Source organism: Triturus cristatus, chromosome 4_1 (assembly GCF_964204655.1).
Source record: "Triturus cristatus chromosome 4_1, aTriCri1.1, whole genome shotgun sequence".
Taxonomy (NCBI): Eukaryota; Metazoa; Chordata; class Amphibia; order Caudata; family Salamandridae; genus Triturus; species Triturus cristatus.
The window spans coordinates 1,293,301,529-1,293,316,011 of record NC_140585.1 but is presented as its reverse complement, the minus strand read 5'-3'; the positions used below and the strand labels follow the sequence as shown (position 1 = coordinate 1,293,316,011).

The 14,483-nt window shown below is 39.2% G+C and overlaps 1 protein-coding gene across 2 annotated transcripts in view; it reads left to right on the top strand.

Annotated features, from left to right (window-relative positions):
* Window positions 1-526: 526 nt before the first annotated feature.
* RGS21 (regulator of G protein signaling 21) overlaps window positions 527-14,483 on the top strand; it is a 242,690-nt gene continuing 228,733 nt past the window's right edge. For both annotated transcript variants that reach the window (XM_085650753.1, XM_085650752.1), the window contains exon 1: window positions 527-763. The gene's annotated coding sequence lies outside the window, so the exon portion shown is untranslated. The remainder of the gene's footprint in view (window positions 764-14,483) is intronic.

Sequence of the window (14,483 nt, the reverse complement as noted above, 5' to 3'; positions counted from 1 at the left end):
AAAAATCAAATAATTGTGAAAAACAGTGTGTTTGAGTAGGGAACAACATTTTACCTACTGCGAAGGCACAACTTTTCAGAGTCAGGCAGTGTATTTGACTGCTTTTGCTGAAAGTAGCTTCTGTAACCCTCTTCTCACTAACCTGTGTGAGTAGCACATGTCTGCATTGTGTTATTTGCTTTTATCAGTCAAGCAAAGACACTCCAGACATTTACAATATTTGGATAGGCATACACCATGTGGGTGCTACTTGTTTGCATTTCAAACATATTTTAGCTGAATGATGTGAACTGCTTGGATTGAAGTAGAGAAGCTGGCTTCCATATGTAAAGTCAGGCAATGCAGTGACGCAGGCCAGGCAAATTACGTTTCAATAATTTTACCTTGCAGATTTCAGCTAGAGCCTCCTTAGCAAAACGCCATTTACATTTGCAGGCTCATTTGCATGGTTGGAACAGGTGGTTGCAGGTTGCGAAGATGTCAATTGCGGTCAGGACTGGTATTGTCACTTTGAGTTGGTGAAGCTCTTGATCGTCATTGCCTGACCCTGTTGGACATTGAACTCTGCATCCATCTTTTCCTCAGACACCCTCTCAAGAACAAATTAAGGAGTCTAATGGACTTAAGGGTGCTGAGACTGTAGACATCCATGAAGAAAGTACTGAGAAACTACAACTAAACAAGATCAACTCAAGAAGGAACCACAGCTGAAATAAATCCAAGGCACCAACAACACAGAAGAAGTGGCGTGACGGCTAAAAAGGTAGCGTTCACCTGCCCTGCTTGGTTTCTCATTGTGCGCTTTGAAATTTATTCAAACAAATCTGTATCATAGAATTTTGGAAAGCTGGAAGGGATTTAAGGGAATGGGGCCAAGGAAAGAGGGTGGTTGTGAAGGAGGAATGTTCACTGGTATTCAATTTACATGTATGTGTCTGAGGCATGTAGATGGGAACATTTTAAATGACTAATTTGTTTGCAGAAAATATTTTATCGTGTATTGTCGGTGTTGCTTTTGTTCCTTTTTATGGTATGTTTATTGATCCTCTTTAGAAAGTCTAGGTAGCACATAGAGACCCTGAATGTAACTCAATCAATAATCATGACAATAAAAGCCAGTGGGATTAATGCACAGAAGGGGTGACTGGGCGCAGTGCCCTATGTCATGCTATCTACAGTGGATTAAGAATAGGCCCTTCAAGCTCCGAATAGAAGATATTTAACACACTGCATGTAATTTTACTACTGGGGTCTCTATTCTGGCTAATGGAGAAATGGAGAATAAATCTAAGCTTTGCGTATTTACTATGTTGCCACTTGTTGTGTATTTGCACTATTTGTATACATATATCCGTTTCCCTGTTTTTGCCAGTAGTGCTTCCGCTCTCAATCGTGGCGGGTGAAGCTGCTTAAGGGGGTGGCCCCTCAACACAAATGTTATACATTTCCTGAAAGGAAGGACGCCGGGCACTCCAAGCATACATTAATAAATTTCATTTTGTTGTGCCCACCATCACCAACATCTGGGGTCTTAACAGTGATGAAGAACTGAGGACCCATATAGGCTGAACTAGTATTTGGAATTGGCAGTACTGTCACTCCATAGGCATACTACAAGTTATTAGATGTTGGGGTATTTAGCACTGAGTCACTTTAGTTAAGCACAGGCACTTTTCATATTGGTGGCTAATATGGAATCATAGGCCATACAGTGCATAATGTACACTTGTCTATAGGCTGGTGGAACTTGAAAGGTAGAGGAAGGAGTGTAGGTCAAAACAATTAAATTTATCGTAAACCCATTTGGGATCGATAAAATGGAGATATATGGAATTAATTTTATCTGATTTTACCATGTTTTGAATCCATTGGTAGAGTTGATTGAATAATGATTTTTCTTTTTAAATATGTCCAGATTTAGTTTGAGCAATTGCTTTGTGTATATCATATTTAATGTGGTATAGTATTATTCACTATTTATTTATTTATTGCATGAAGTGATGAATTCAGTTAAAGGTGCATGAATACATGGATATATTGCCGCATGAATTGCATTTAGGAGAAGCAAGAACGTAGTATCAAACATATGATTAGTAACATTGAAACGCTTCCAAGATGGCTGCTGTGTATATAGAAATGCAGCCGATCTATAGTATAAGTCCACTGTTTATGTCTGAAGCATCACTGTAGGCATTTTACACTAGTGATGTGGAGTGGAAACTGACATTGATAAAGGCCAGGTGTCCAAAACAAGTCTGTCAGTTGTTGGTGATGGTGGGTACAACAAAATAAAATATATGAATGGTATGTTCGGAGTGCGCGGCATCCTTCCTTTCTGGAAAAGTATACAAAATGTACATAATTTATATATTACCTGCTGGCGGTCGCCAGTAGGTTGTTATAATTAGGACCCAATTTCCATAGGAAAAGCTTTTTCTGACTTGCCTATAGGTCAAAAAAATGAAATTTATCGTAAACCCATTTGGGATCGATAAAATGGAGATATATGGAATGAATTTTATCTGATTTTACCATGTTTTGAATCCATTGGTAGAGTTGATTGAATAATGATTTTTCTTTTTAAATATATCCAGATTTAGTTTGAGCAATTGCTTTGTGTATATCATATTTAATGTGGTATAGTATTATTCACTATTTATTTATTTATTGCATGAATTGATGAATTTATTTCAAGGTGCATGAATACATGGATATATTGCCGTATGAATTGCATTTAGGAGAAGCAAGAGCGTAGTATCAAACATATGATTAGTAACATTGAAACGCTTCCAAGATGGCTGCTGTGTATATAGAAATGCAGCCAATCTATAGTATAAGTCCACTGTTTATGTCTGAAGCATCACTGTAGGCATTTTACACTAGTGATGTGGAGTGGAAACTGACATTGATAAAGGCCAGGTGTCCAAAACAAGTCTGTCAGTTGTTGGTGATGGTGGGCACAACAAAATAAAATATATGAATGGTATGCTCGGAGTGCGCGGCATCCTTCCTTTCTGGAAAAGTATACAAAATGTACATAATATATATATTACCTGCTGGCGGTCGCCAGTAGGTTGTTATAATTAGGACCCAATTTCCATAGGAAAAGCTTATTCTGACTTGCCTATATCTTTGATGCCATTTAACCAATGTCTCAAACTTTTCCCCAAAAGGTTTGCCTGGTGATTCTAGTTGTGCATGGAAAGTTTTAGGGTGATCGTTCAAGTGGGAGCCCGAGAAAAATGGGGGGGTGGGGAATGTGTGTTTCCCATGTTAATTCCCGCAGGAAATTTAGAGAAGACTAGAGTCCGAACCGCTGGACTGAATCACACCAAATATGGCAGAAAAGTAGCTGTTGGTCCAGAAAGCAAACTTTTTGAGAATTGGTGTACATCCGTTCAGTAGTTTATTGACAAATCTCCCAATTTTCTTTTTGATATTAGGGACGAGAAGGCTCTGCGAATCCTTTTTATCTCGTGCTGACCGCATTGCCCTCCTCTCCTTCTAATTATTGGGGAGGCTTCCCCCACCTTAGTAGTATGCAAAGATCTTCCTGTCTTTTGCCAGGAAAATGAACAGCTTGCCAAAAGTTCCTCCAGTGCATTTCCCACCAATTTTGGTGATTCGTACTTCATGCAGAAGAGCATGAGGACTTCTCCATCAAGCACATAAGCACTTTCTTCATATAGTTAAGAGGAAATACCCTTGTTTGATGGCGATTTACCTCTTCATCATCTCATTGCCCTCTCTATAGGAGGATTCATGCTATCACAGATTTCTGGATAGAGCAGCAGGAGGAACAATCACTTTACCAAAATGCATACAAGGTCACTGGAGACATTTCCTTATTGTCCATTACACAGATGTAGTGTAGAATATGCACTGGACATTTACTCAACAAAGTAGCAGTTACTTAATTAAGCAGAAGAAAGTACTCCACTTGAGTTGATATTTTCAGCAAAACTGTGGACTCTTGTTGGATAAAGGAGCAAGTGCTGGTCTGTTGTGGCCCAGTCACTTACACAGCTACTGACACACCCACACAGACACTTAGACTCCACCACACATACTCAGGCACTTATACACCTACTGACAGACCCAATCATACACTGTTACACCCACTCACCAACCAATTCAGACACTCACACACCCACTCACAGACCCACTGAGATAACCCATCACAGACATACTCTCGCACACACTCATAGATCCACTCAGACACTCTGCACCAACTCACAAACTGACTCAGACACTCTAACATCCACTCACTAATCCACTCAGGCCCTCATGAACCCACTCACAGACCCACTCAGATACTGTCACAGCCACTCACATGCCCATTCAGGCACATATTCACCCACTCACTGACCCACTCAAACATGTACACCCACTCGGAGACCCACTCAGACATTCACACACCCACTCACAGACTTATGCAGCCACTAATGCACTCAGTCACGGACTGACACATACTCATGGAGGCACTTGCAAGCCCACTATGACACTCTCTCACCCACTCACAGATCCACTCAGACAATCACTCATGCACCCACTCGGACACCCACTCAGACACTCATGCACCCACTCAGCTATCCACTCAGACACTCATGCACCATCTCACAGTCCCTCTCAGGCAAACACACACCCACTCACAGACCCATACAGCAACTCACAAACCCACTCACACACCCATCCAGCCACTCACACCCACAAAAACACTCACACACCTAGTCACAGACCCATACAGTCACGCACACGACCCTTCACTGACCTATACCTCCACTCACACACACACTCTGAAACATTACAGTTAGGAAATAAAATTGAAAAAAACCTTTGACATTAACTTGAAAATCCAAAGGTTACATGGATATTATAGTTAGGAATTAACATTAAAAAACCTTAGAAATTCACAGAAAAAACAAAGGTTATAGGGACATTATAGTTAGGCTCAGATTTAACTCATACAATACTATAGAAGTTCAGCAGTTACAGTTAGCTGAACGAACTATAACTTATGCCCCCGCAATGCACCTTTCGGAGGCCATGCGCTCTTTCTTCACCACTCTGCAAATGCAACTCCTGGTGCACAACTGGTTTGGGAAATCCCCTTGCCTCCTGAGGGTCCTTGGGGGCCAGAAAATCCTCCTGTTACCTCCAGTAAGTCTGACACAGCAGGATCGCTGAAAGGTGCTTGTAGGCCATGTCTCCTTTCTCCACCAGTCTGCAAACCCGTCTCCTGGTGCACTACTCGGTGGGGGATGAAGTTCCCCGAAATGCTGAGGGTCCTAGGGGCCAACAAGCCCTCCTGTTACCTTCAGTAAGTCCCACACAGTGGGATTGCTGAGAGGTCCTCAAGGACACGCTCCCTTTTTCCACCACTCTGCACACGTACCTCCTGGTGCACTACTGGTTGGGGGATGAAGTCCCCTTGCCTGCTGAAGGTCTTTGAGGGCCAGAAATCCCTCCTATTACCTCCAGTAAGCCTGACATAGCGGGATTGGTGAGAGGTGGTCGGAGGCCATGTCCCCTTTCTCCACCAGTCTGCAAACATGCATTCTGGTGCACCACTGGGTGGGGATGAAGTACCTTTGAATGCTGAGGGCCGTTGGGGGCCAACAAGTATTCCTGTAACTTCAGTAAGTCCCAAACAGTGGGATTGCTGAAAGGTCTTCAGAGGCCACGCCCCCTTTCTCCAACACTCTGCAAACACAGCACTCTACAATAGACTAAAAACCCATAGAAATTCACTGAAAAAACCAAAGGTTACAGAGACGTTATAGTTAGGCAAACATTTGACTCGTTCAAAAGCAGATAAATTCAACAGTTATAATTAGCTGAGCTAACTATAACTTACACCCCTGCAATACACTGCTTATGGACTCATATATTACATCACTCATGACATGGTCAGTGACATCACTGATGGCATCTTAAATGAGATCACTGATGATATCACTGATAGCATCATACTCACACACACACACACTCACTGATTCATAGAGCCACTCACACGTTAACTCCCCCATACAGCCACTAACTCGACCACTAACTCACATATACAGCCTCTCATACATCTAGTCACTTAGCAATACAACCACTGTCACATCGAGTCATACAGATATACAGACACTCCCACAGCCACTCCTACACCCATAGAGCCATTCTCATACTCAGTCGCCTAATAAAAAACTCACATACCTACCTACTCACCCATACAGTCACTAACAGATCCACTCACTCATCCATACAGTTACTCACACATCCACTCACTCACTCAAAGATATACTAACACATCTACTCACCAATCTATACAGTCACTGAGACAAGTACATACTGTCCCATGCAACCTCTGTCACACTCACCTACTCACCGATACAGCCACTCACACACATTTTTTTGTCTGCATAAAATATGTTATGTGAATTTAAAACCATGAACTACATTCGAAATGGCTGTGATCAAATCTTGTCAACAGGCATCTTTTTCTGATCAAAAATACACAGAAAGTTACTGGACCCTTTGCAATTAATGTACAGTTGGATGTAATAATGGGATATTTACTCTAGCAGAGGAGATAGCTTAGTGTAGTAAACACTTCTGTGGAAGACTGACTGTGTATTACTGTATGTATGTTGCAATCACACCAGAGAAGGCTAGGGCCTGATTTAGAGTGTGGTGGATGCAGTGCTTAATTTGAACCAGTGGTTGCAGGTGGGGCCGACTGACATTCAATTTTGGGGTCTGGCACTTATTTTTCTCATTAGACCTAGAGAAAGAGAGAAAAAAAATACAAAAGAGGGTAAAAAAGAGGCAAACAATGACAGAAAACACAGAGGGAAAATGCAGGAATGAAAAAGAACCAGCAAGAGCGAGTTTAAGAGGACCAAGTGCCTGATGGTGGGTGAAAAAAGCATGAGGTGGAATCAGGACTACGCAGCTTTGGTATTTCGTAACCATGATATTTTGAAGTGTCTGCAGCAGGCTACTAAGCAAAACTATGAGGCACGGCACTGGGATGGTGGGATACTTCTTTACTCATGTGAAGGATATTCCTCCCACCATATTTTACTAGTACTTCATAACCTATGGCACTTGTAATACAGCAGATGGGTTATGGTACACTGACAAAATATCAACACCCATAATATACCCATACAAAAATATCGTGACCAAAATATCGATGTCAAAAATATCTACATCCTATACTTATAATGGTAAGTACAAAAATATCCCCCCAAAATATCGATGTCATAAATACAGTTGTAAAAAATATCATGATTAATAAATATTAAATATATTAAAGAATAAAATGAATGTTACAAATAAATTAGATTTAATATATATTTTACCAAATATAAGAAAGAGTTTAATTTAAAAAAGTCAAACACACATATATAATAGTTAGTTAAACATCATATTTGACCCATTCAGAGATCAATAGATTAAAATCAAAAAGCTCCTTAAATGCAAAACAGAATTTGTACTATATGTATTGGAGTGTCCTTGTGTACTGTGTTATGTGGGCAGTACCCAACTACAAGCACACAAGCGGATTTTACAACATTTACGGGCGATCAGTAACTCTGATCCAACCTATCCCGGTACACCCCATTTTAACGAAAATCATGGCAATAATCTGAATCAACTTACATATTATCTTGTGGATTCAGTTCCCAATTTCAGATGAGGAGGCAAAAGGGAGGCTTTGCTTAGAAGGTTGTAGACCCAGTATATCCTAGAACTAAATACTAAAACACCCGGGGGTCTGAATACCAGCGAGAACTTGTTCACCTGTCTGCAGTATACACAAGGATATTGGCCGTACTATAACTTTCATCATTACACTGGCCTGTCCCTTCCTACAAACCAAAGAAATCAATAATATCATATGATATCACAGAGAAGACCAGATAAAATGAGGAGAAGATAAGGCATAATTTAAATAACTCAGGACATTCAGTCCAATAGTAATCATGATCTGCTGCTAACAACCTGCTGCTATACATATGCACTTTAATTAGTCACAATTAGTCTTAAATTGAAAGTAACTCATTTCACAAGGAACTTTACCTTTAAGCTCTATGGCACATTTTGCACTTTAAACATACCGCTTGCAGTCAAGCGAAGGCAATACTTGAACCACATGTGTCATAGTATTTGACACCAAAGGAACTGAGTAAAATATTGATAAAAATGTATGTGTTTACAAATATAAGGGGATTGTCCAAACAGATTTGATAGATCTGCGACAAGGCATTGAAGCATGCAGTTAAAACCCACTATATTTACCTAAATGTTTCAATTTGTTGAATTGTTCATCTGTTCCATTCAGTTTTAAACTATTTATTATGTGCTTCCAATATTATGAAGTGTGTATTGTATTACATTGCAATGACAGAGGAAGTATTATGTATTACATTGAGCATTATCCCCATAGAGTACTCGATGACCAGTAGTCTGCTTTTAATATCTATGGTAAATTCGAAAGCACTTGTCACTTTAAATAGTTTGTTCCTACAATGCAGTGGCATCATGTGATCAAGGCCTGTACAGAACAAAACGCATTATAGCGGATTTCTAGCAATAAACACAATTGCACCAGCAACTTCGGGTCTGTGTCTGTCTGTTTTCAAATCAGGAAATCAAATGAGTGGAGAATCTTGATATTCTTTTTTACTGAGGAGGTTTGTGGCTTTAGGACAATTTAGGCTCTGGACAAGATAAAACTCGCATGACTGCCGTACTTTTTTCCCTAGCTCAAGATCCCTGAGGGGGATTCATACATTTAGTGCCCTTATTGGAGGTCTTCCAGAAGGTCAAAGAATGTAAATCCATTATGTTCCAGATTGCTATGCAGGAGCATCTTATGAGCTTTATTTGAGGCACCAAAAGAACGTGTAGTTTAAGTACTGTGCAGATCGGAGGACTATGCATACAGCTTCTGGTATTGTCTTTTGGCATGTTTGAGCATTTTCAGCCTCCTCGAGAGGCATCAATGAAAGCATCTTTAAACCTTATCAGAGAAAATTGGGATACCATTATGCATGATCTATGTTTCACTCCAGCTCATGTTGATGTTGCTGCACTAGAAGCTGTGAATAGGAGAACCCACTTTGTCATTCCAATACAAAACTTCCTCTTAACTTCAATACTTGTTACCAGTGACCCCCTGTGGTGCTCACATGAGGACACCATGTTAGTTTCACCTTAACTGAGGTGTTTTTGACTGTTTTTGCACCCTTAACATATAGTTGCTTCTTATAGTTCACTTTGTCTGGACTTTGCTTCATTTATTGTTTAACTGCTGACATCTGTTTCTGTTCTTTGCAAATTACCATAGCATTTTCTTGCAGGACTTTCAGGGTTAAAGATTGCATTTCGCAAATTTAACAAAAAGAGAACCATGTATGACTTCAACACACTCAGCAAGCCCCGGGGTCACTATTGTCTATAAATAGGCAAGTTTGGATATTGTTAAATATTAGCCATAGTTCTTAGGGCCCTAAACTGTCTCTATCACCAATTCCAGAGACTGACTCACATCATGAGACTGACACTCCTATCTGAATCTTCCAATAGATAAAAATATATAATGGAGCTGCACAACAATAGTTCAATCACTGTTAAGACTAAATCAGTTGTCCCAAATACACACACATACATATACATACATACAGAGACCCAAACAAACAGATATTTATGTATCATAAGACTTGTCATTGAATCTTAAACAACCTTAATGTTCTGGGGAATCGTCAAAAAAACCGACACACTATTAAAATGTTTCATCGGATTTAAATAGCAAACTGAACACTATTTTCTCATATAAATTAATTCTGAACACAGAATTATTTGACTGTTCTGAGCCACTGTTAAATATTTATTGAATATAAGCTTTTATGATGCAACAGATTCGTATGACGATCCAACCCATCCTGCACACAGAGCACGATTCACAAAGGAATAACTCACTCCTAAAAGCTCCAAATCTAAGTGTTACAAAATGTTTGTGATAACGCACAATTTGACCCAGTTTTCACTGGGGCAGGCACAAGAAATTGAGATATGTTAAAGGAAAATACTTTTGAAAAGAAGGAAAAATAAAGACAAAGCTAATAAAAATACATTTCTGAAACCTGCTTCTGCATACTCCTTAAATATGTAAACTGCTCACATGTTAGGTTAGGATGCAATTGAAAATTTTCTGTAGAATGCATAGAATGGGACTGTTTCCAACAGGTTCAAATTAAGAATATGGGAGTAGAAATGTTTTATGAAAATGTTCATCTGGTTGGTGTAACTTACTCTGATGAGTAAGTGTAACTTTAGTCAACTGTAATTTGCATCTGTTGTCCAAAAATCCATTTATTGTGTTTAGAAGTAATATTGTTTGATCGATTCCATAATACATAAAGGCTTTTGAACCAGGGCAGAATGGAAGAAACAGATTTCTGCACCATTATTCAACATTAAAAACATATAGTATATAAGCCATTTTATCTCCATTAAAGTGTTAGTCACACAAATATGTTGGTCCTCAATCTACCAAAATATTATTGAACACAGTAAATCATTTGTTTGTGGCTGTTTTTGACTATGCAAATGATAAATGCAGTATTGGCTGGAGCACAATCTCTTTGCTGTCTTCTATATCACAAAAGCAGCAAAACTGGGGCAAAATGTTTTAGACTGATTTTCGCCAAGTACATAAGACATAAGAAAGCGGTGGATTGAATAACTGAGAATCTCCTTGGATTAAGGACCCAAAAGTAATATAGACTATTTTTCAATTCAAAGAGTGATATAGATGATTTATAGTATTTTTATTCAAATACATTTGTAGCAGTTAATGTTCATGGAAACTGTGACTTTATACATTCATAACAAATGAAGCATGCAGCAGTGGTCAGTTATGTACAGAGGTACTCAATAGGTAAGACAGATAAGAAGTTGCTACCATTTTGAAACAACTGTAGAATATTAAAGGAACTATGGAATATGTCTAAGTGATATACACCCACCTACATTAGGCAGAACAACTGGGAAGATATACAATATTTTCTTTCTTATAAATTTGTAATAGCTAATAAACATTTGCTATTACACCTCGTCATAACATTGTAACAGAGTTGGCATACTTCAATTGTCATTTAAATATAGAGTTACTCCAAACTATTTAAAGAAATAAAGGGATCATGGCATTCTAAAGCATTTGCAGAACACATGTGGAACTGAATAATTCTGAATTAATTAGGGAAATTTCAAAGTTCTATAATTTTATACAATTATTACACATAAAGAAAGTACCTTGGACAGATTATGTTCCAGGTTCAAGACTTCAACATTCTTCACACATGGATGGATTCCTAACAGAGTATTATATGAAACAACTGGAAAGTTCTAACGTAGGTCTTTTCTAGAGAGTATTTTAAGAGACAAATGGTTCACTTTCCAAAATTCAAAGTAGTTCAAGGTGGAGAATTCAACATGAAATTTTTAAATAGTTAAACACTGGGAAAATATATATAGTGTAGATATTCTATAGAAATATTTCCAAGTTCCACTGTCAAAAAGTAAGGTGTTCTGGCTCAAAAAAGGGAGGTGGGACTTACACAACCATAGTGGGCATAATAACCCTAGGCCTTTTCAAGACTGGATCTCCTAACTTCTTAGAAAGTTATGTCACTCTGGTGTCTCATTTACAGTGAGCACCATTTTGTGTTGAGCTCATGCATGTAAAGCTCATGGTCAAGAATCTATTTAAAGAATGATCTCTGTGGTAGCAGATATGTGAGCAACTGTTTTTCTCAAAAGTGCTGCCTATGGTTGCAGATAAAAGGGTCTGTGTACCAAGACAGTTAGTTTTCATACAACATAAACTGTTTAGCAGTAGAGGAAAAATAATAAAAATAATGTAACAGAAAAGTAGAAATCTGCAAATTCAAATTTCAGAAATTCCACAAAATACGTTTTCTGTAGCATTGTTTATGTCGGGGCACAAAACAATTGTTATATGCCACAATCAAGGATGGAGATGGAAAAAAAGGAGTCAAGAGTTTTAAAAAACAAAAGCTTTAACCGGGTAAGATAACATCAAAGGACTACCATGATGAGGTGGAAAGCATGATGTGGATATGTAAAGTTGCAAACACCTCATTACTGTTGTAGATGGTGGTCTGGTAATGAGCCATGAGAAGCAGGGCTCTCATATATTCTGAGAATTTCAGTTGGAAAGCAAAATAATTAAAACCCTTTCAATTACTTCAAAAAGATTTTTTGTGTAAATCAGAGCACCTGGCATGGATTATATGTAAAGAAATATGTTATTGATCTGTGAAAAAAATGACCTCTTGGTGTTCTCATGGCAGAAAAATATTTACGTGTGTAAGGTAGCATCAAGGAACTATCATAGTGAGATGAAATCCTAGTTTAGCACTGACAAAGTTAGAATACCTGGTTGTTGTTGTATATGAAAATATGATCATGAGACCTAAGGGACAAGTCACCCATATGATCTGAGAGAGATGACTTAGAAATATATAGATTCAAATCCATAATTGGACAACAGTAATTTAGAACACAAAAACTAGTATCTTGTACAAACCTAAGATGAAGAGCTGTTAAAAGCTAGACTACTGTGCACCTGATTCACAAAAATCCTCTGCAGTTGTGGAAGAGTCCCCACAGTCGTGGGGGAGTCACTGTATTTAGGGCGGAATCTACGCAATGAGAATTCTCATTGCAGAGATTTTGCCCCAAGTGTAGCGACTTCCCCACAACTATGGGTCCTCCGCCACGAGTGTAGAGGCCCTTTGTTAATCAGGCCCTGATTGTTTATTTGCAACTGTAAATCTCACATTGTACTCATACAATTATAATCATTGCTATTTAGAACGCTTATGAGGTCTCAGTGCGGAAGAACGTGTTAAAAAAAAGACAAAATAGTTCCAATTCGGGGGAAATCCTGCAGAGTAGTAATTTATGTTTTAATCTTCAGATATTCATATTCTTAAGTAAGTATTTGTGGAGATGAGGTCGTATAACAATATTGACATAGATCATTTCATTAAAGCAAGCCTGGTTCCTGGACACTGTGATAACTATAATTGTTCAGTCGGGAATCACTTTATGTGTCTGTCAGAAATGTACTAACTTTACAGCTTTGACAGACAAGAGAAATAGCCAAATATTTGAGGTGATGATGAGGCCCGGGCAAAATGTTTATCTCCTTTTATTCTTCTGAATGATTTTTTCCATCTTTTTTGACAAGCCTTACTTACTATTGTTTTCACACAGAATCTGGTAGAAGAGCAAAACATGTAAAAAAACAATAGGTGGATTGCAGTTCAAAGATTCCTTAATCAAATATTCTTTTTCAGCATACCAAAAGAAGCATTGTCTATCCATAGTACAAAAACAAACAAAAAACAATAAATTTAGTTTTTGGCAGGAATTGATTGCTTCTGAATTTTTTTTTCACATCTCTGGGGTCTATTAGGATGTCGTGCAGATCGCCACCGCCTGGCCGGCGGTGGCGGGTGGTGGCTATCCACACGCCATCACAACACAATTTACCCCCCGCCATATTACTATGGGGGGGTTCCATGGCGTACGGAAAGTCCGTCCACCGCTTTTCCACTGGTCGGATTGCCGGCCAGGTGGGAAAGACCCACAATATGGTGGAGGTGCCTTGCAGGCACCACCATCCATATTATGATGTATGCGGTGTGTATGCCTTTCCATGGCGGAGACTACGCCATGAAAAGGCACACGGTAAATGGCATTGGGGGCCCGTTGCGGCCCCCGGGTGGCTGCACTTGGGTGGTACCATTGGCATGCACAAGGTGGCTGGGACCGCGCGGTGCCTGTCATGTTGTGCATGGCAATGCACAACGTGCAACTATTATATTGCGGCGGATGTTACGCACAGCACCACTCGCCGCAATTTAAAAGATTCGGGATGCGACCGTCAGGGTGGCGGTCGTATCCTAATTGGCCCCACGGGACCGCCGCAACTCTGGCAGTTGGTCCCGTTTTTCGTTACGTTGGCGGGCGGACACAGTCCGCCCACCATTGTAATGGGGCCCTTTGTTTGGTGCTATCTGAAAGCAATAAATTCTTGTCAAAAGTTCTAAATTTTTCCGACAAAGCCATTCCTTATATTGGGTAAAATAATTTTGCAGCTGTGAAGTAGACTGTGTGATGCTGAAATTTGCCTAAGAAATGTATTTTTGTTTTGAGGGCCTTTTGCCCAATATTATGTTTATAAGCTTATTTAAATTGTACTGCATGTTTTTCCATTCTCACTGGACAGATCTATTTGTTTGTATGCTTTATGTCTGAAATGGATTAACTCAATTATAGTGTGGCCAACAACTTTAAACCTCCTTCTTGAGGCATTCCTTCACTTCATTTTCCATTAAGGTTGATGCAGCAGAAGTGGTGTAAAATTTATAATCATACACATTAACCCTACTATA